The sequence below is a fragment of the Anser anser genome (genome assembly GCF_964211835.1).
Source record: "Anser anser genome assembly, chromosome: 1".
NCBI classification, from domain to species: Eukaryota; Metazoa; Chordata; class Aves; order Anseriformes; family Anatidae; genus Anser; species Anser anser.
This window is the reverse complement of record NC_139720.1, coordinates 212,196,669-212,216,138: the sequence shown is the minus strand read 5'-3', so window position 1 is coordinate 212,216,138 and position 19,470 is coordinate 212,196,669. Positions and strand designations below refer to the sequence as shown.

The 19,470-nt window shown below is 50.3% G+C and overlaps 1 long non-coding RNA gene across 1 annotated transcript; it reads right to left on the bottom strand.

Annotated features, from left to right (window-relative positions):
* Positions 1-5,332: 5,332 nt before the first annotated feature.
* On the bottom strand, positions 5,333-19,110 carry LOC310886407. Its single transcript, XR_014575310.1, has 3 exons — positions 18,950-19,110; positions 6,176-6,384; positions 5,333-5,436 (listed from the first exon to the last, which is right to left on the bottom strand). It is a non-coding gene; the product is annotated as an uncharacterized lncRNA (long non-coding RNA).
* Between the last annotated feature and the right edge of the window lie 360 nt (positions 19,111-19,470).

The following is a 19,470-nucleotide window of genomic DNA, read 5'->3' as shown; positions in this document are numbered from 1 at the left end:
TTCCTGAAATGGCCAAGCACTCACCAAAACTGCCTTGTAGGGTCAAAACCTTCTCATGGGTGACAGATAGTTGAGCATTTTGGGGTACACACTTTGTGACTGCACTCTGATATATAGAATATGGCCTGGGCCAGCAGCCATGACATGAAAAATAGAGCAGCAACCTTACTTTTTTTCTATGTATTTGTTGTCACTAAAGGCACATCATCCATGGGGGACAGCTCAGGGAATAAAAGTCTCAAAAAAAAACCAAAAACACAAAACAAACAAACAAACAGAAAAACAGAGCAGAGAGCAAAGGAAAGCACACAGTGACAGTAATTGCAAGAAATGCAAGAAATGCACATCTCAGAACGTGGAAAACTGCCTTGGAGATTCAAAACCTCTGGTTTGTATTAGGTTAATTTTTAATTCCCAGCTGTGGCCCTATGGCTGGTGTGCTCCTTTCCCTGCTGGCAGGTTGGAGCCCTTGGGGATCAGGGTCCCTTAAGGACAGCAAAAACCCCAGCCAGGGCAGGGGACAACCTGAGATGCCCTGAACACCAAGTAAAGGATGAGGAAAACCAGTCCGTGGCTCTTCTGGAGACTAGCTTCAGGTTGTCACAGACAACTGATGAACCTGATGACAAGTTTCACCAGCCCAGATGCCTTGCTGCTGTGCAAACACGTGGGTCTATGCTCAGGTGCATGGAGCAAGCTTCCCAACAAGTGTAAGGGACGGTCTGGGAACCAGTATCACCAGATATGAGGGTTTAGAGAAAAAACATCTGTTAGCAGTCCTCAGTGCTCCACTGAGATGATAATTTATGATCCAGGTCCTTGCAGACTGTAACACAGTGGGACTGTGTGAAAGCAGGACAAAGAGATTTAGGGCAATAATGTGTTGGGAAGGGGAGCTGTTCTCCTGAAACCCAACTATAAAGGAATGTAAGGTGATTCTGACCCAGCTACAAATACCCTCTCTTTCCAGGATGATGCTGATTTGAGGCAAGATAAGCTCAGCAGAGAATACAGATCAGCCTTTAAGGGCTACTTGACATGTCAGCCTCCTTTAATTGAATCCTACACCCAGGACATGATGAGTAACCGCGGGAGCAGTTCACGGAGAACTGAATTACTGCTGAAGATCTTAAACCAGGCACATTTAAATAAGCCATTTTAGAAAAATGAAGGGAAAAGACACTTTCAAAATCTCCCCTTTTCTTCAAGCAATGTTACAAAGACTTGGTCCATGCCTAAGGTGCATCCAAACGCCTACTTCAGAGGCCGTGCTCAACTAGACTCTCCCCTGCTACTCCTGTGTAACTTTCCTACAAAAGATGCAGCATATTTGGGGATGCCATTGGAGGAAAAGCTCATTTTTATGGATAGAGGTAACGGCTCATTACCAGCTTACAAGAAGAATAATCACCAAGTTTCATCCTCGGATGGTGAAGGAGGAACTCTTGCAGTTGCTCCACTGGTCACTGGAGGAGAACACGTCTTGATGGACCGGTGAGATGATGTGATGTGGACAAGATCTGTCCTCTGTGTGCTCTGGCTCCTCAAAAGCTGCCTCAGGACCTGTCTGATCTGCTCTTCCATGGAGAGCAGCTGTGTTTAGCAGTGTCTCACACGGTTCCACCTACAGCAAGACTTCTTCAGGCCAAAGGACAACCACCACCAGCAGGTCTGGCTCCTCCAAACTGCTCCTACACATACCCTGGGATTCACTGCAATGGGGGCTTGACAGCACAAGCCAGGTTTCTACATTCACTTTCTGGCAAAAAAAAAATGCAGGCTTTCAGAGCTTCCATGATACCCCAGTCTCTCAGGGATGAAGGCTTGAGGTCACTCTTTGGGCTTCAGTGCCAATGTACAATTTTGAGTCCTCTTCTTAGCGTATGAATGCAGAGGCCCCAGCACATCTGAACCCCTTTACATTATACAGTCAGGAGTTACCTCCCCAAAACCCCTTGGAATGAATGTGTTTAACTGCAGAGAGGCAAATATCATCTTCTGTGTTTGAAAGACTGAACAAGAAAGTATTTTTCTTCTCCCCTGAGCCTGAACTGTCCTACAACAAGACCCCGCAGCTTAACCTTTTAGCTCTAATGGGGATGAGAAGATTGCCTTGGGAGTGATAACAATTAAATTAATTGAAACTGATTGTCTGAAGAAAATTACACTGATGCATGCAGGCGGAGAGAGCCTTTGCACAGACAGCAAGTGCTTTGTTGTGCAGCACTTTGTTCAGCCACTGGTGGCTGCTGGGCAGAAGAGTGTTTGCTTCAGTGGTTCACAATAAGGACGTGGAAGGAGGCCTCCAGGCCCCAGTTGGGTGGAGGAAGAGACTACGATGCTCACAAACAAAACCACGCCAAGCACTGCTTGCTGTAAAAACTCTGCTCCAGCAAGGGCATCAGCGTGCTCAGCTTTCTGACACACGGGACTAGTGATGCAAAACATCACAAGGAAGCATTGCCTGGGTGAAGATCTCTGGTCCTTCCTGCAACACGTGGAATCCTCCCTCCTCCACATCCCCATCCCATGTCCCTGCAGGTCAGGATGTCTGTCCCAGGTGATTGAAATTGGCTGATTCAGCCAAAAACTGTTGAGAAATAACAGGCAGGCAGCACAGCCAGCCTCTTAGGAAACAAGGCAAAAGCAAGTTTTCACACGGAGCCAACATGGTCACAGCCCACCATGGTTCAAAAAGGGTTTCTACGTGTGCCTAAGACCTGGTGAAGAACAGACCATGGTTTAACCTAAGTCTAGCTATGATGCGTGATACCAGCAGTCTTGTAGGGAAGTCACACATCACAGGAACCACCAGTGGCTCAATGCAGAAGGTATTTCTGCTGTGTTACGCCCCCTGAACATCACTTGGGTAGGAGGGAGAAGTGCTCAGGGAAGTGCCAGCTGGCTGTGGTTGCTCAAGAGTGCTGAACCTCTGGAGATGAATGTTTTTGGTGGGATAGCAGTAGGCTGATGCACCCCAAGGTGGGAGGTCCCTGACTTGCTGTAGCCATGCCCGGCTTCTTTTGCCTCTGTGGAAAGCCACTGCACATTTTGAGATAGCAGGAGCACAAACAGCCTTGTGCCTCCCAGAACTTAACATCAGTGCATGCAGGAGTCTTGCCAAATTAGACATGATGGACATAGCGATGCAAGCAAGCAGGGCAAGTGCCCTTAGAAATACCCAGTGACTTTAGGTGGGTTACTTAACAGCTTCATGAAGATGAGGAGCAAATGGATCCTGACCGCACATGCATCTTTGGCAAAGCTCAGAGTTGCCCAAAGTAACATTGCAACCACCAAACTACCCACACTGATCCATTAACACCAGGAAAGCTAGGTAGACCTAGCTAAATAACAGACATTAAGCTCTACAGCCACCAGCACGCCTCAAAATCCTTGTAATTAAATATTGTTATTTGACCTACTTAGAGATAAGTTATTCCACAGCTTTTATAATGCTATTGATTGCTTGTAGCATGGCCAAGCAGCTGTCCTATTTCTCACTTTGTTATTTTATTGCTAGCACTGAAATAAAATCACTATTTATTTGTACTTCAGCAGGGACAAAGGACCTTGGAAATCTGTTGTGTTGGGCACTGCGTGAGCAAGGCTAAGAGAGGTTCCCTGCCACGGGCAATTTACAGGCTGGCTATATGATGAGACGTCAATGAACGGGTAGGAGCAGCAGGAACTGATGATAAAAGCCAGTTGCCTTGGTCACAGAGGTGAGTCAAAGCCCCAGCGTCAGCCCCAGCACCTGGCATCTCAAAACGCAAGCTGGAGCAGGAATGAGACTGAAAGTGGGGAAAATTTAATGCAGTTTGGAAAAGTGAAGACCTCAGGAACATAAACCTCTTTGGGCATAAACTTAAGGAGTGTTTTGTGACCACATCTGCGGTCTCCAACTGGAGACAAACCCTCCAGCAAGGCAGAGAGAATCAAGGCAGCTTTAGTGATAATGTTTCCCTTCTTCTCGTGAGTTTTACAGTTCAGGGTTAGAGGAATAACTCTACTTTGACAACCCATCACCACTACAAGACTCAGATCTCCATACTTCCCTGCTGTCAAATAACAAAACTCAGCTTCCGCATAACCAATACTGGCACAGCTTCGCTTGTGTTGATGGAGAAATGGGTCAAATTCACCAAAGGGAAATCACTGAGGGAAATCACAGAACCTACATCTAGCTCAGAGACACCTGTGTTGAAAATGTTCATCCGCAGGTGGGAGAAAGTACCACAAATGCTCATTGTGTTCCCAGTCCTCCCCAGGTAGCTACTGTCAAGTGTCAGGGCTAGGCTGAACTTTGGTCTGATACATTAAACCATCCCTGTATTTATTTTCTAGGCCCGTAACTCACTCCTTAACAGGAGCCTTACTTACCAACAGCAGCGCGATGTACATGAACAGGATTGCGGCCACTACCAGGAGAACAAGAGACCAGAGGAACCAGAAGCCCAGGTTCCCATAGTTATACCTAAAAAGCAATAAAACCTTATAATAGCATTTGTGGCACATTAGCACAGGGGCTGCAGGGAAAATATATTTGAAGGAGAAAACGCCAGAAAGCTGGAGGAGCTACAGAGGCGTATCCCAAGGAGAGAGAGGGAAGCTTTCCTTTTTATCCAAAGGCTCAATAACATTATTACACCTGAATAACATTATTACACATTATTATATATTATTATATATTACATATATTTTTATATATTATATATAATATAATATAATTATTATTATATATTTGTATTATATATAATATATAATATTATATGTATATATAATATTATATATATTATATTATTATAACAATGAATAACATTATTACACCTCCCCTTCTCATGGTATTTGAGCTATCTGGATGGCATCTAATTTTAGGGGCCAGATTTACATAACTGCTACCTACACAGTGCAGAAGGAAAGGATTTGCATAAAACCACACTGGTTATTTCTCTGTCTCCAGACTGGGAACATGCAATTCTCTTTGCTCCGAGATAGCTGCTGCAATACCTCTGATGCCAGCCACTATGCTTCTTCAGAGGGAACAGGAAAAAAGAAAAGAAGACTAAGGGAAGGAAAGAGCCATTTAGTCCCTTTCATTCACCATTTTTGCAACAGCGGTTGTTATCTTTCTCACAAATCCACACTTAAACCTGTACACCGTAGCCAAGCAAAGGGCAGAGCCTCAGCACCTCTGGAGACCCTGGGAGTTCATTTTGGGTGCCAGAACCAAGATGTGAAGGGACCAAAGCTTTGGCTCGTGACTGAAGTGCCCGGCCTACCTGGGGTGTCTCATTAAAACCCGAGTGGGAAAGGAGGAAAACGTGGCACTTACCAGTCAAAGTTGTAGTCATTTTTCGCTTCACCCCACATGTACAGGAAGACGAGAGAAAAGCAGAAAGCTCCAACGAGCAACGGGAAAAACACGCATTCCCGCTAGAGAGGGAGAAGAAGGACAATCGGTCAGAGCCTCGTTCACTCCAAAGCAAGCAGAGCAAACAGCAGTCACTGCTTGCTCCTAGGCTGTCCGTGAAACACGTGGCTTGATGCTGGACCTTCTGAAGCCGACCTTGTCCTACGAGGAGAGGCTGCGAGAGCTGGGGCTGCTGGGCCTGGAGCAGAGGAGGCTCCGGGGGCTGCCAGCCATGGCCACCAGCACTGCCGGGAGGTGCCGAGAGGCCGGAGCCAGGCTCTGCTCAGGGGTGCCCGGGGCCAGGCCCAGAGGCCCCGGGCCCAGCCTGGAGCCCAGGAGGTGCCCTCTGCCCCTCAGGAAGCACTGCTGGGCTGGGCGGGTGCCGGAGCCCTGGCACAGGCTGCCCAGAGAGGGGCTGGGGGCTCCTCCTTGGGGATCTCCAGCAGCCGCCTGGACGTGGGGCTGGGCCCCCTGCTCGGGGTGGCCCTGCTGGAGCAGGGCTGGCACCACAGGGACCCGCAGCTGCCCCACACCACCAGCCACACGGGGACACTCTCTCCATGGTGGCACAGACAAACTGAGCCTGCCAGAGAAGCACAGCAAGCCCTCCAGCCCCAGGAGCTGCCATCTAGGACACCAAGAGACCGCGCTGGGCTCTAAGGGAGGTGAGGCCTTTGACCCACAGCATCAACTGCTTCTCAGCTTGGACTGACTTTTCCCAGTGCAGAAATGAATGTCTTTGCTGATTCTGAGCTAATTTACCGTCTTGCAGCAGCATTTCCCAGGCTCGGTCCTTCTGCGTTGGTACCGCTTCCACCGGCAGCTGTAGAAACCCGCCAGGCAGGAGATGAAGGGCTGGTGCTCGTACCTCTGCAGCAAGTGCCGACGTACCACCTTCAGCTTCCCAAACTTGATCCTCTTGAGGCTGGTGGAACTGGCCTCCATCTGAAGAGCTTTATCTCATCTTCCTCCTGAAATGAGGTCACAAGATTGATGTGAGTCTCCTTGCCTTCGGGGTAAGCTTTTTGTGTCAGAAGGAGAGGAATTGTTCCCAAGAGGATGCAGAGACCAGCAGGAAAGGTGGCTGAGGACACCCCACCTAACTTTATACCCCTGAGAGAGATGTCTAGAAGAAAAGTACGGTCATTTCAAGTCCCCTGAGTGGTCAGTGGTTATAACTTTGGTGCTCTGCATCACCTCTGAGGGAACCTCTGCCTCCCTTTGACTCTACAGGGAGCTCTGGGAAAGGAAATCATTAACTTTAGCCCTCCATGCAGATTCCCAAATAATGTCAGATGAACCTGAGATGAACTTAGCCATGGGAATTAGCTCAATATCGCTGTGACCTCTCTGCAACCCCTTACCAGTTTAAGTAGTTCAGGTAGGAAAGGGACCAAAACTCTCCCAGGACACAGCCCTCTTATCCCAGAAAAACTGCAGTGCTGCAGAGACCGATCCCTGATGGAAAAACTATTTCCTGACTCAAAGAGCTCTACTGGCAGCGTGTTGGAAGGCCAGAAAGAACAGCTGTAAAGATGCACACATGGGAGATCTGTTCATAATCGGGACTTTAAACAAAGACTCCGGTGGTAAATTGCAGCCGGTGTTAGCAGTGAAGCGAACAGCACAGGGGGTGTGCCAGCAAAGAGCAATTTGCCCAGCAGGGCACTGTCGAGACCACAAGGAAACATTAAGGAAAAATAGTCCTGTGTTGGCAGACGAACAGGCACCGCTATCCATCGCTTCTTTGGAGAACAGAGATAGCCTGAGATGCTCTCCGAGTGCCATAGTGCCCCTGAGTCCGTACCGGTCATGTTCAGATGCAGGCATATCTGCTGCAAAGTCCCAGCTCAGGAGTCCAATCCCCTTAATTTATCTGATGTAATAACAGTAATTTAAGAGCAAAAATGAACAGATTGCTGCACTACACACGCGGGTAAAATGTACACGTAAATAGTTTGCAAACAACTCCAAGTCCTGCGTTTCTTTGCAGAAATGAATGGATAACAGCTTGCAAATTGACACTACATAAAAACAACCCCAAAAATCCAGCCCTATGATCAGTTTGCAGAAGGCACAAATAAAACAAGATGCAAGTTAAAACGGAAATGATGCTCTCCTCATGTATTTCCTGCTATATGTTCCCAGCCTAACAGCAGCTGGGTTGCAAAGGAGAGGGGATGGAAATGAAGCACAAGAGTTGTCAGTTCAGGCTGCTCCTAACCAAGAAGTGCCCGCGTGTGCCATGCCCTGAATGCCTTCCTGAGACAGAGGTGTTTGCCCATCCACGACACTCAGTTCACCAGCATCAGATCCGGAGGCAGCAGGAGGTCACCCCCTGGTAAAAAATTGATGCTGCTCTCACATGGCGACATGGTGAGCCTGCTCTTGAGTAACCCAGCACAGGCGGTTTGTGGGCTCTGTGCCACCGGTGAGTGGTGTAGATGACATTTGATCCTGCTGTCCTAGTCACCTGGACTAAAATATACCTGGCATAAGCCCAGCGATTGCCAAATTGCCCCAGCTGTGTCTTCTGAATACGTTTGAACCTTCAGAGCTCTTACCAGAAGGTTTACATGTGCCATGCGGGTGCAGTATTTGTTACCTTCTAGTAGGATCCCTAGACCATGATTTTCCCCATCAGTGAAGCACAGCATCGTTTTTTTCCCCAGCCCTTTATTTAATGCTTCATCCTTTCCCTCCAGCAATAGCAATGAAGACACTGGTTCAAAACCAGCAGCTTTGCTGTCAGAGGACCATGAAATTTGCTACTGCATTCTTAATGGAGACACGAGGCTCACACATCGATATTTATCCATCAGTGTATAGGATTTGACAGGAAAACTGATGGCAGAGACCTCAGCACATTGTCCTCTCCATCTGGCTGGCGGGATGTTAAATCTGGATGTTAGTCGAGATGTTAGACTAGCTCTCTCATAAAAAGGGTGATGGAGATACCACCAGCTCCCAAGACAGGCTAATCCTCTCTGAATTTGCTCTACCATTAACAGTTTTTTTTCAGTGCCTGGCCTCATGTCTAACAGTTTAAGCCCACCACTTCACGACCTGATCTTGATGGATCTAGAGAGGAGAGTAAATGTTTCCTCTGTTACGTATTTCACAACTGTTTGGATGACTGCCGTCTCGCTGGAGCTTTTGGAACGGGTAAGCACAACATCTCACATAATGGGAAACATTCACGTAGCAGCCTTTAAGAGAGCTTCAGTCTTAACCACGGCCAAACAAACCAAGAAATCCTCTTGAGCATCCACTTCCTGGCAGCATGAGGTGGGTTTGGGATGTCCACGTGCAGATCGCAGAGCCCTCGGTGCTCAAAGGGTTCATCTTGTCTCACGGCTGAGCCCCGGGACCCCGGATAATGTCCTCAGGGGACAGTGGCACCCACTGCTTGTCATCCTTTTGGGAAGTGACACTTAGGAAGCTGAAGTTTCGGAATCTCAGTTTGCAAATTCTGCACCGAGGAACATCTGCAACCCAGGAAACATCTTCAGAGCTGTTTATAAGAAGGAGCCCATCATCCTCAATCATCCTCTACCATTCTTCCTCTCCAGCATGGGCTGACTAGGGGATGAGAGCTCCTGGGGCTGAAATCCTATCCTGCCCAAAAGAGAAACAGCAATGCACAGAAGACCTTGCAGTGACTTGCCAGCCCCATCCAGAAGTACAAGAGGCTGCCGGAGGTTAGAGACCAGGGATGCCAATAAAGCCATTATATCACAGCTGGTGGGAGCAGAAAGCTTTCAGCCAAAGCTGAACGTGCCCTGCCAAGCCCCAGATCATGACTTGCCCCACAGCTGCTCCTGCTCCCACTGGGCATGCGGGACTCACACTGGAAAAGCAAATGGGAGACTTGGAGCCCCACGGCTGCAAGGGACTGCTGGGTCCACTGGGGAGAAAAGCACAGGAGATGCTTGAGATATTGAATAAAGAAGGCATTTATGTGTAAATTCAAAGGAAAGGGTTGATAGGGATAAAGAAAACCAGGCCTTTCACACAAGGGCAGGCAGAAATGTCCCTCTCAGCTCCAAATGGGTTCAAATCCTCAGCCTCCCCGTCCTTCTCTTTCTCTGTGTCCTCAGATATCGTGTTTAATTTAATGCAAGCTTCCTCACACCTCTGCCCCCCTTCGCTTTCTCCATGACCCTCCATCCCACAACCTCATCCTTGCTCCCAAATTTCCAGCCTGCTGTTACAGCTGCACTGGGGCGTTCAGAAGCCACAGAAACATCTCTCCCAAGGTATGGCCGAAACTGCAATGCCTCAGACCACATCAAGCACTGAAGCCTTTGACTTCACTAGCACCTGATCCCAACAAAGATAATATCCCGGCTTCTGGACCCAGCAACTGGGATAAAGGGGCAAAGAACATTGCAGCATATGGTGGGTGCAGAGTCCAAAAGACAGGAGGGCCACACGAGGATCTGGAGCAGTTCAGCCATTGTTAGGACACAGCAAGAGACCTCACAGTGCTTGGTCTAGATTTGAAGCAGAGTGCTCCTAAAACTTGGAGGCTGCCTGCAACCCCTCCCCAGCTCCACCAGGCAAAAGTAAATGGCTGGAAAAAGGGGACAGCATACCCCAAATCCATTCACTGGGAAAGCCATGGGAGCAAAGAGCAAGCAGGAAAACATGCATCAGCAGGAGAGCAAAGTTTAGGGCTTCAGCAAGTGAGCCATGACAGCAGTAACACATGTTTTCCAGCTCCATAATCCCAAGAGACCTCAGGTCTTTCCCTTGCAAACAGAGACTGTTTGCTCACAGATAAGAGTCCCCGTAATTGCAGGCATTTGAGCGGGGCTGCTCATTTCCCACTGCTCGACAGAGAGGGAGGAAAAGCATGAGAACTAGCCCGGGGGGTGGTGGAGAAATGAGCTGGAGAAAAAATTGGGAAATATATTCAGCTGCAAAGCCTGGATGCAGAAGGTAGTGCAAGCAGAGCTGGCTGGAGAGGCAAGTGCACGAGCAAGGAGAGGATCCTTGCCTTATTATTGTTATTATTATTATTATTTGATGCTTAGAGCTGGGGAACTCATCTTCTGAGTGGTAAACAGGTACAGAAGCCAAACCTGGCATCACCTGTAGCTTTCTCCTTGAGGCTTTGAAGTCCATGCTTTCTCCTCAGCATCATGATGCCTTGTGGAGCCTGATGCAGGCAGCAGGTAGGGGTGATCCCTGCTTTGCCCATCCCATTTCTAAGGGATTTGGACAGAATTTGGAGAGAAAGTAAACCCTGTGCCAAGGCTGAGCCTTCCCAGCGCCTGCAGCTCCTTCGCCTGATGGTGGAGATGCCACTGAAGTCGCCTGGCACAGGGACCCCCAGTGCCATCCCTCTGCTCTCTGGGGACATCACACCCTGCCCCTCCACCTGGGAATCTTCAACATTATCACACCAACAAATCAGAAGGACTAAAATCAACATCCAGACATGGTGCTGGTTGGTCACCGTCCCCATGAGCTGCACACAGACCTTGCCACCAGCCAGAAAACTCAGCAAAGAGCCTCCCTTAAACCTGCATTTCCAGCTCACGGTGTGCCCAAGGATCTGGATCACAGCCTTGGTTTCCTCTTGTTCCACTGCCATCAGCCTTCACTTTCTTTTCAGAAAACAGAAGAGGTTTGACACAGGGAAGGAAGAAGGTTGATATGAAACACGACTAGTCAACACCTCCCTGTGATACGGGATATACATCCTTTCCTTTCCCTGGCAGGTGATAATTATAATTTATCAGCAAGACATTCAACAGCTTCTTTATTAGCCCTAATTATGCCTTGCTTCTGCGTGGGATCCCAGGGAGGATGTGCAGCTCGACTCGAGTGTGTGCAAAGTAGCCCTGAGGACTGATTAGCTGTTGGTTTGAGGCAGATGACAGCCCTCAGCACACAGAAATGCTGGGCCTTACCCCAGAAAATAATGAATGAACATGGAAAGAGAAGGGGTTAATGAGGAATAAGTGCTCCCATGGCTGCAGGAACAATACTCGTTTCATTTTGTGTGCTGTTGTACACCTCCAGCATGCAGTGGCTGTGGCTCTCAGAGCTCTGGGGAGGTTTCCAGCAAGGTTAATGTCCCATGTTTTGCAATATGCCTCCGCAGTTTGAACGGTCATAAATAATCACGCCTGCTTCAGACAAATGAACCTGAAAATACAGATGAAGCTTTGCATCTCTTCGGGTTGCAGAGGGACTTACAGTGGAGTCGGTGCTGAGGCTCAAAGGTCAGCCATCCAGCATGAGTTGTGCTGGGAAGGGGTGCTGTACCCTGCTCAACACGAGCCACACTGGCTGGTTAGACCAGGATTCATCTGAGGATGCAGGCAAATGGATTTTCCGAGGCAACCAACCATGTATTTTGGGGTGGAGGTGGGGGTCAACTTGACAAGCCCTACAGGAACCCCAATTGATGAGGATGATCGGCGCGGTTTTGGAAACACTTCTGCCAGCTCCAGGCTTCTGCACATATCCCTGCGTGGAGAAGCAGACATCACTCCGATGGTGATGGGCTCACCTCAGAGCAAAGCCAGGCATCATCCATGAGAGTCTGGAGCAGAAAAGGTACCTTAATCCCTGCCTTTATTTCAGAGGGCTCATCATAGGAAGGAACGCTTCAAAGTTGAACCACGTTTTAGCCCAAATTACTTCTTTTTAAACCTCTCCTTTCCCCAAAAATTGTTTGGTCTCCCTTCACTTCAAGAAACTCTCACAGTACGCTCTCATGTTTTGACCAAGTTTGTCCCCAGCCCCCCGGGGTTGACTCATTATCCACAACCTCTTGCAGAACCCTCGTCTAATCCTAATCATCATCATCACAAATCACAGCTGGTTTTCTTCATCTTCAAAGCACTTTGCGGGCTGCCTCTACGAATGCGTGCCTAGGAAATTATTGGCCAAGCCTCAGAGCATGTGCGATGGATTTTGTGCAAATGCTTTCAGTTTTGTGTTGAAACAGGCAAGGGGAAATTGTCGTGTTTGTCAAAGGGCCTCACAGCACTACAATAGATTTTTCCCTCTTTCCTGCTAGGAGCAAAATGAGTGTTTAGAATAAAGGCAATGAATAGTAGCTTAGTGGCTTGACATAAAAATAAAAATAAAAGGAAGAAGAAAAAGAAGGGGTGGAGAAAGACTTCCCAAGTGCCACAGCATTGGCTGGACTTTTGGCTGGAGCCATCCCTCGTTACACGGAGACTTCCCAAAAGGGCCGCGTGGTTTTGGGTCTGCAGAGGTTCGCCTGCTGCCCCAGTCCCTCCATCTTCGAGGAGCAAAGGTGTAGGACTGGCACGTATGGGGATGCTTTCATCTACAGAAATTTTCCTTTGAGGGGGAACAGGAGGTAAATCCCAGCATAGCTGTCCCGTCGGGTCGGGGTTTGAATTATTTTTGCCTGCCAGTTGCTTGTAGAGAGGTTCCAGCCCACCTACCTTTCAGAAAGGTCCACCCAGCTCACCCCGCTGTCCTTCTGGGAAGTCCTGCCCGCCCCAACCCTCCTCACGGAAGGTTCCACCAGCCCCAACTGTCCTTCCAGAAACTTCCACCGCACCACTCGAGTGAAGGCCACCCCCAGCCTTCAGCCCTTGTCAGTCTCAGGTCTCCAGGACCCCAAGGACTGAAGCTTCAGCCCCTCCATCATGGGGGGACAAGAGGAGGAGAGGGCAGAAGCTGCACCGACCCCTGCCCTGGGGCTTGTTCCTCCAGGGAGGGGATGCTCCAGGGCCAAGGGGAGAAATGGGGGAGAGAAAATTCTGGCTGAGAATAATAAAGTCCTAAACTCTGACATCAAGTGTTGACCCAAACGTAGCAGGTTTTTATGCTGTGGTGTCTCTTTCCTGTAATTTGTCATGAGCTAAAATGTGGAGAGGGTCCAGTTCAGCCATGGAAGGGCCTGAAAAACATCAGAAAACTCAAGTAAAATAAAATAAAAGGTCGACATTCACTCATAGGACATGGCTCTTTCTTTCTCCTAGAAGACGAATTATAAGGCCTGGAAACAAGGTGGGACTATGTAGGTGCAGAACCAGGGGTAGTGCCCCAGGAGAGCCCAGATCTGCACACCAGGGCTGCCAGATATCGGGGTGTTAAAGGGCTCCACTTGCAACGAGCCCCAGGATCGCATCGCTTCCCAAACTTCCCTTTCAGGCTCGTTTCATTCACGCCCACGAGAAAGCTGAAGGGTTGAGAAATCCCCCGCTGAGCAGCCAGCATCTCGCACGCGATGCTGGAGCAGCAGCAGATGAGGCGGGATGTCCCGGCTGGGACAGGAGATTTTTTTTGCTTAAAGTGAAGAGGGAAATGCTGTGTGGCATTAAATATCCATTAATGCAGAAGCAAGGCTTCTTTTTGTCCTGTGGTACTTTGCTGCATATCCCTAGAGGCATGATGCACTGCACAGCATCAAATTTGGGGTTAAAGGACCTTGTGGGGGTTATTACCTGCTAGACCAGAGCTTGGGGTGGGCTTCGAGCCTCCCTACATGAGACTCGTCCCCCCTAGAACCAGAGGACACTCCCTGGGCAGCCATTCCCGGTGTCTTCACCTGCCCTGCCTCTTCAGGCCACTAGCCACCATGGTGGCCAGCCCCCCAAAACACCCTGGAACAGCCACGGCATTGCCCCACCACATGTGGGGTGGCACACAGGTAGCTCTGGCCCCATTGCTGGGCCATCAGCAGTTCCTTTCTTCTGTTTTTTACCCTGAGAGCCTTCATATAGCTGATTTGTAACCCATGAGCTTGGGCTACAGCCCCACATTGCTCAACATGTCCGTTATATGGATGTCCAGTCTTTTGGGGGAGCTGGATTCCCTCCTCTGGGCACTACAGGTGGGCAAAGGCAGAAATTAGCCCCCAAAAGGGTCGGGAACTGTGAGCTTCCAGCTGTGAGCACAAGGAGGTGGTTGAAGCCAGATGTCGGCCCCAGTCACAAGGCAGCCGACAGCCCCGAGATCAGGGACACGGTTTGGTGGGTGACATTGGTGGTAGGGGGATGGTTGGACCAGATGATCTTGGAGGGCTTTTCCAACCCTAATGATGCTGTGATTCTATGAGATGTCCGTGTCCACATGTCATTTTGGTCATGCCAAGAGCGAATGGGGAGCACTGGGGAGATCCTACCTACAGGTCAAGCCTGAAAACAAGCCTGAAACTCAAAGCGACTGGTTTGAGAGGAAGCTGCTCCCCACATTTCGGCGTGGTCAACAGGAGGGTTTTGTCCTCACCTGGCTCATAGCAACTTTGCAGGTGGTGCAGGGCATGGGGCTGTGTTCAGCACGGTCTCAGGTCACACGTGGAGCTCAGCCTGGGGCTGTGCCCCTGGGTGGCCCCCAGCTCTCCAAGAAGTCTCCGCCACCCTTGAAAAGTGGCCACAGCGAAGAAAAAAGGGCTGGGGAAGGAGGAGGAATAAATCCCTTGGAAGCCAAAAAAAAAATAAAAAATTAAAAATGGTGCTCAGAAAAGGGGGGAAACATTCCTTTGAAGATAAATCCCACTTTGTGCAGTTCAGCACATCCTGGCTCGGCTCCCACTCTGCTCCTGGGAATTCCTAAGCGGCTCTTTGTGCCCTACTGCTCAGGGGAGATGATGAGATGGGGACGCAGCGTGGGGGACCCCCGCCGGCCCCCCCAGCCCTGCTGAGGGCAGCGCAATGCCGCCAGCACCATCTCCAAGGGAAGACTTTGTCAGTCGGCCAAAAGGGGGAGAAGAAAAGAGGTCTGCAGATCACATACCTCCGCCGGCGGCTCTGCAGAGCCCTATTCAGCCAGGACAAAGGACGGGGGCCCTGGACGGTCACCGCCCGAAGCCCCCAGCGCCAGCCCTCCCGTGGGCTGCCCGTGTTAAAGTTCAGGGTTTGGAGCAAAACAGCCCTGCAAGGAGGGGAGGAAGGGACGCTTTCCACGCCGTCGGCCGGAGGTTTCTCTATTCAGCTATCCGCAGCATCCATATGCATCAGGGCTGGCCCGTTTTTACCCCGTAACAATGCCGCCCCACTGTTCCCAGCGCACCCCCCTTTCTGGCTAATTCAGTGCTACGCGTTTCTGCATAAGTCATCGCAGGAAAGTTTTGAAGGGATTTAGGGAAAGGATGGCCTGACACTCAAGATCCACGCCCAAGATCCCCATCCTGGTTCCAGCCTCCCAGTGTGGTGGAGCCATCACCCAGAGCCTCCTTTTCCCCCTCATGAACATCTCCATCAGCAGTCATTCCCTGTGCCATTTTCCATGGGGCAAGGGCGTGCTGAAAGCACGGTGAAAGCAGCAGATGACGACTTCACAGCTCATTTCTTTTTCACCCATCGTGAAAATCTCCAGGGCCTGCTCAGCAAGGCAGGTGCATGGTGGTTTTCATCGCATGGGCACCACCTCGTGCAGAAAACCAGCGTGCAGGACCCCGATGGACAACCTCAGGACCTAGGCTATGGTTGGCTCTGCGGGGTCAACACCCAGCAGCGCTCACATCCCAACAGATCAGAAGAGGGTAATTTATTTAGCCGTAGAGTCTGTGGTGGGTGTTTCAATTCCTCTGTTTTAGTTCCTCTAGGACCCATCTCCTCCGTGTTTGAGTGGTTACAAGGAGTGAAGAGGAATGGGTACAACTCAACCCATCCAAGAGCAGGCATCTTGAACAGGTTGGATGAACACAGCCAGAGTGCCAGGGCATGAATCCAGCCCAAGACATAAGGACATTCATCACTCCAACCCAAAAATCCCAAGCACCATTTCTTGGGCCTCCCAGGTTGCCTCGATTTAAGTATGGCCCTTGGGCACCAAAGCCCATTGCTGCCTGGAAACCCTGCCTTTGCTCTGGGTCTGTCCCCGCTGCAGTAGGAAGAAATGCAGGATTTCTCCATGCATGGTTAAAGGAAGCAGTCACGGGGACCACAGAAGTTCAACAGGCTGATTGAAGGCGGTAGTTCCCAATGCTGTAGTGCCTCATTCTTGTGGAATGGCCCCAAAACATCAAGCCCCAACCAACAGTCACCATAACACAGTAACACAGGCACAGCCTGGCAGCAGGCGAGGGAAGGAAGAGGTAAAGCACTGCTTGTGTAGTTTGGGGGAAGGGGAAGAAAAATGGATCAGAGCCGTTCACCTGCATTTCACGCCCAAATTGGGATTTGCCTAAGCAAGAAGCTTTAAGAAGTTTTCAGAGAAACGGAGCACTTCGGAGAGCGCTGACCCCGCAGAACCTCTCAGACCGCTTTAAGGCATGAATCAATTAAAGCAATCACGGAGCAAAGGTTAATCAGTAGCAAGTACATCTTAAGAAATAAGTAGCCTTTTAAAAAGCCATTGCTCCTGCCAATTCCTCCCCCCTCCCCTTCTTTTCTAAAGTGGCTTTTAGTTCTCGGACTCTGGAGACCTTCCAAAATAAGTCCTGTGATTAAGAGCGGCTGCAAAATTGTGCAGCGGCAGGGGATGGACCTGAGGTAGTCACAGCAGCTCGGTACCACGGGGGGCTGAACACCTTCCAGAGGCCTCCAGCTTAATTAGAGCAGATGGAGGCGGGAGGGATGAGGGATTGCTTTTTGCAGTTAGTTTTGAGAAGGGAGGAAATGAGGCGGGAGGGTAAGGAGGGGACTGGCTCCACAACAGGTCTACGCAAGCAGCGAGGCTCCAGCCCGAGCATGCAGGCACACGGCAGTGCTTCGAGCTGTTCCCGTGCCGTGTCCTGCCTGCAGAGGTGTTCCTCCTTCGGGCAGCCTCCTCTGCTCCCCTGCACAGGGTGTCCGAGCCGAGCCCATGCTCAGCCTGGTGTGAAGCCCATCGCAGGCATCCTCTCCGAGCTGCTCCATCCGTTGCCTCCCTTCCTGTGGGATCTGGAGCCCAAAGGATCTTCCCAAATTCTTATCCTATCCACTCTTCTCTGAAATAGTCCAAGACCTTCCCGTCCCAAGCCACCAAGAGGTCACTTGGGCAGGATTTGCTCCACGTGGGGAGGATGCAGGAGCCCATGTGCCGGGTTAGGGCACCTCAGCTGATGGGTGATGCCTTCAGAAGCCGCTTGCACACAATTATTACAAATATTTTTCTGAAGCTTCTGGGTTCTTGCACAGCAAGCAAACAAAGCCTCATTGCCCCAAAGCTACAAATGTAGAGAAATAATGCTTCTTGTGTGTCTTGGCTGTTATTTTATCACACTAAACACCACCATACATCAACTATTTGCACAGAGGAACTTGCTAAGACACACGCAGTCCCGCAGCAAGTGATCACCAAGATTAAAGAGCTGCTTTTTCATCACCCCTAATGACACCTCAAGCCCAAAAGACACCATCCAGTCACCTCCTCGGTCCAATGCCATGCCATATTCTGTGATTCTGTGGTAAGAAAGCCACGGGACCGGCTGTGAAACCCAGCTTTCTATTTCTCCGCAAAGTTTCCAGGTCGCCCTGGAAACCCTGCACACCTTTTAAACATTTCAATTGCAGAGTTGCAAAGAGGCAGCTTTGGCTCCCTTCGCATGCAGAGCATTTTTTCAGTTAAAATCCATCTGGTCCCACAGCACATTCTGCATTTTCTTTTGTTAAATGCAGCTAAACTCTTTGAGCAGCTGTAGGAAATTATTTCCCTTCTCCTTTACCCTTCCACCTGGTGTCATGTGCCAGAGAATAAGTCCAGAGAGAGACTCCCTTGGGAGACCTGGATTCCCAAAGAAAAAGTAGGAGGGAAGAGAGGGTGATGTACACCCTCTGGACCTCCAGCCAGATGAAATCTGCGTTATCCAACCCCAATTGGTCCCCGCGTTGACACCAGCTAATCGAGCTGCTCCTGATTTACACCAGCACGCAGCCCTGCACCAGGGCACGCAGCCTGGGGAAGGGAAGAGGTCGCCCATCCGAGCTGGCTCGCAGCGGGTGGCAGACCCGAGAGCCTTTGCCCCCTTCCAGCCATCCCTACCAGGTCTCTATGATTTGCAGCTCTTCCCAGATGTTTGCCCTTTCACGGGTTATTTGCTCCCGGGACGACCTCCCTGTTCACACGCCGGGCAAGCTCGCGGAAAGAAAGAGAGGCTCCTTTCTCCCGTTTACTATGGAAACAGCCCTTTATCCGAGGCATTACAAATGCTCAGCCGCCAGCTCCCTCCCACCAGCCCCCGGCTCCAGCAGCCCCACCGGCCACCCACCGCTCACGTCTCTCCCCAGCTCCCCTTCCTCCCCTCAACAGGTGACGGCAAACTTCTCTGGCAGGGGTGCCAGAGCGAAGCCGGACTCCTAAACTCCTTTTTCTCTCCAAGAAGTCACCGGGAACACCCCCCTTTGCAAATAATCCCCTTTTGTTCCCTCTTCTCCCCATCCTCCTGCTTTTCGGGCTTTGTTTCTCTGCCACCCAGGCAGCAGCTGCGACAATCGCCCCGCTGTCGGACGCCAACCAACACTCTCAAAACTCCGAAGAATACAAGAAAAGTCCTAAAAATCCACCTTCCCCCTCGCAAAGCTAACTTTTAGGGCAGGCAGGAACAGGCAAGGAGGTATGCATTTCACATAGGTGGGGGGAATCTTTAGCACGAGGACGTTGGAGGTAACTCACCTCGCCGGGACGCACATGGAGGGGTTATTTTTTGCTTTCTGCTGCTCTTGGATCGCTGTGTCCTCTGCTCGTGACACTCAGGACTCGAATGGTGGCACCGCTGTGTGACACCCAGTGTTAGGGAGGCTGCCGGAGCCGTCCCTCCCACCGTAGGAGGGGCCACGTGAGGCTTCATAAATTCAGCCCCCCGAGGCTGGGAAAATTAAAATCCCATCATGGGATGGGGGCATGGCTCCTGGAGGAGCTGGGGACTCGTGGGTGAAGCCGGGTTTGATCCGTCCCACGCCCTGCCCACCCAGAATGTGAGAGGCTGGTGTTAAAACGCTGCCCTGGCAGAATTATGTGTCCGCAGGGTGGGATTCGAGGAGATATCCCAAAGGCGATTTGGGCAAGACATTGCTGATCTTCAGAATTAAAACTAACAAGCTTCCTCCTGGAAAGCATCTCCTGCAGCCATGAGCCCGGGGCATGAATCTGTAGCACACAATTTCTGAGCAGCCCCAGATGCAAACAGTGCTTAT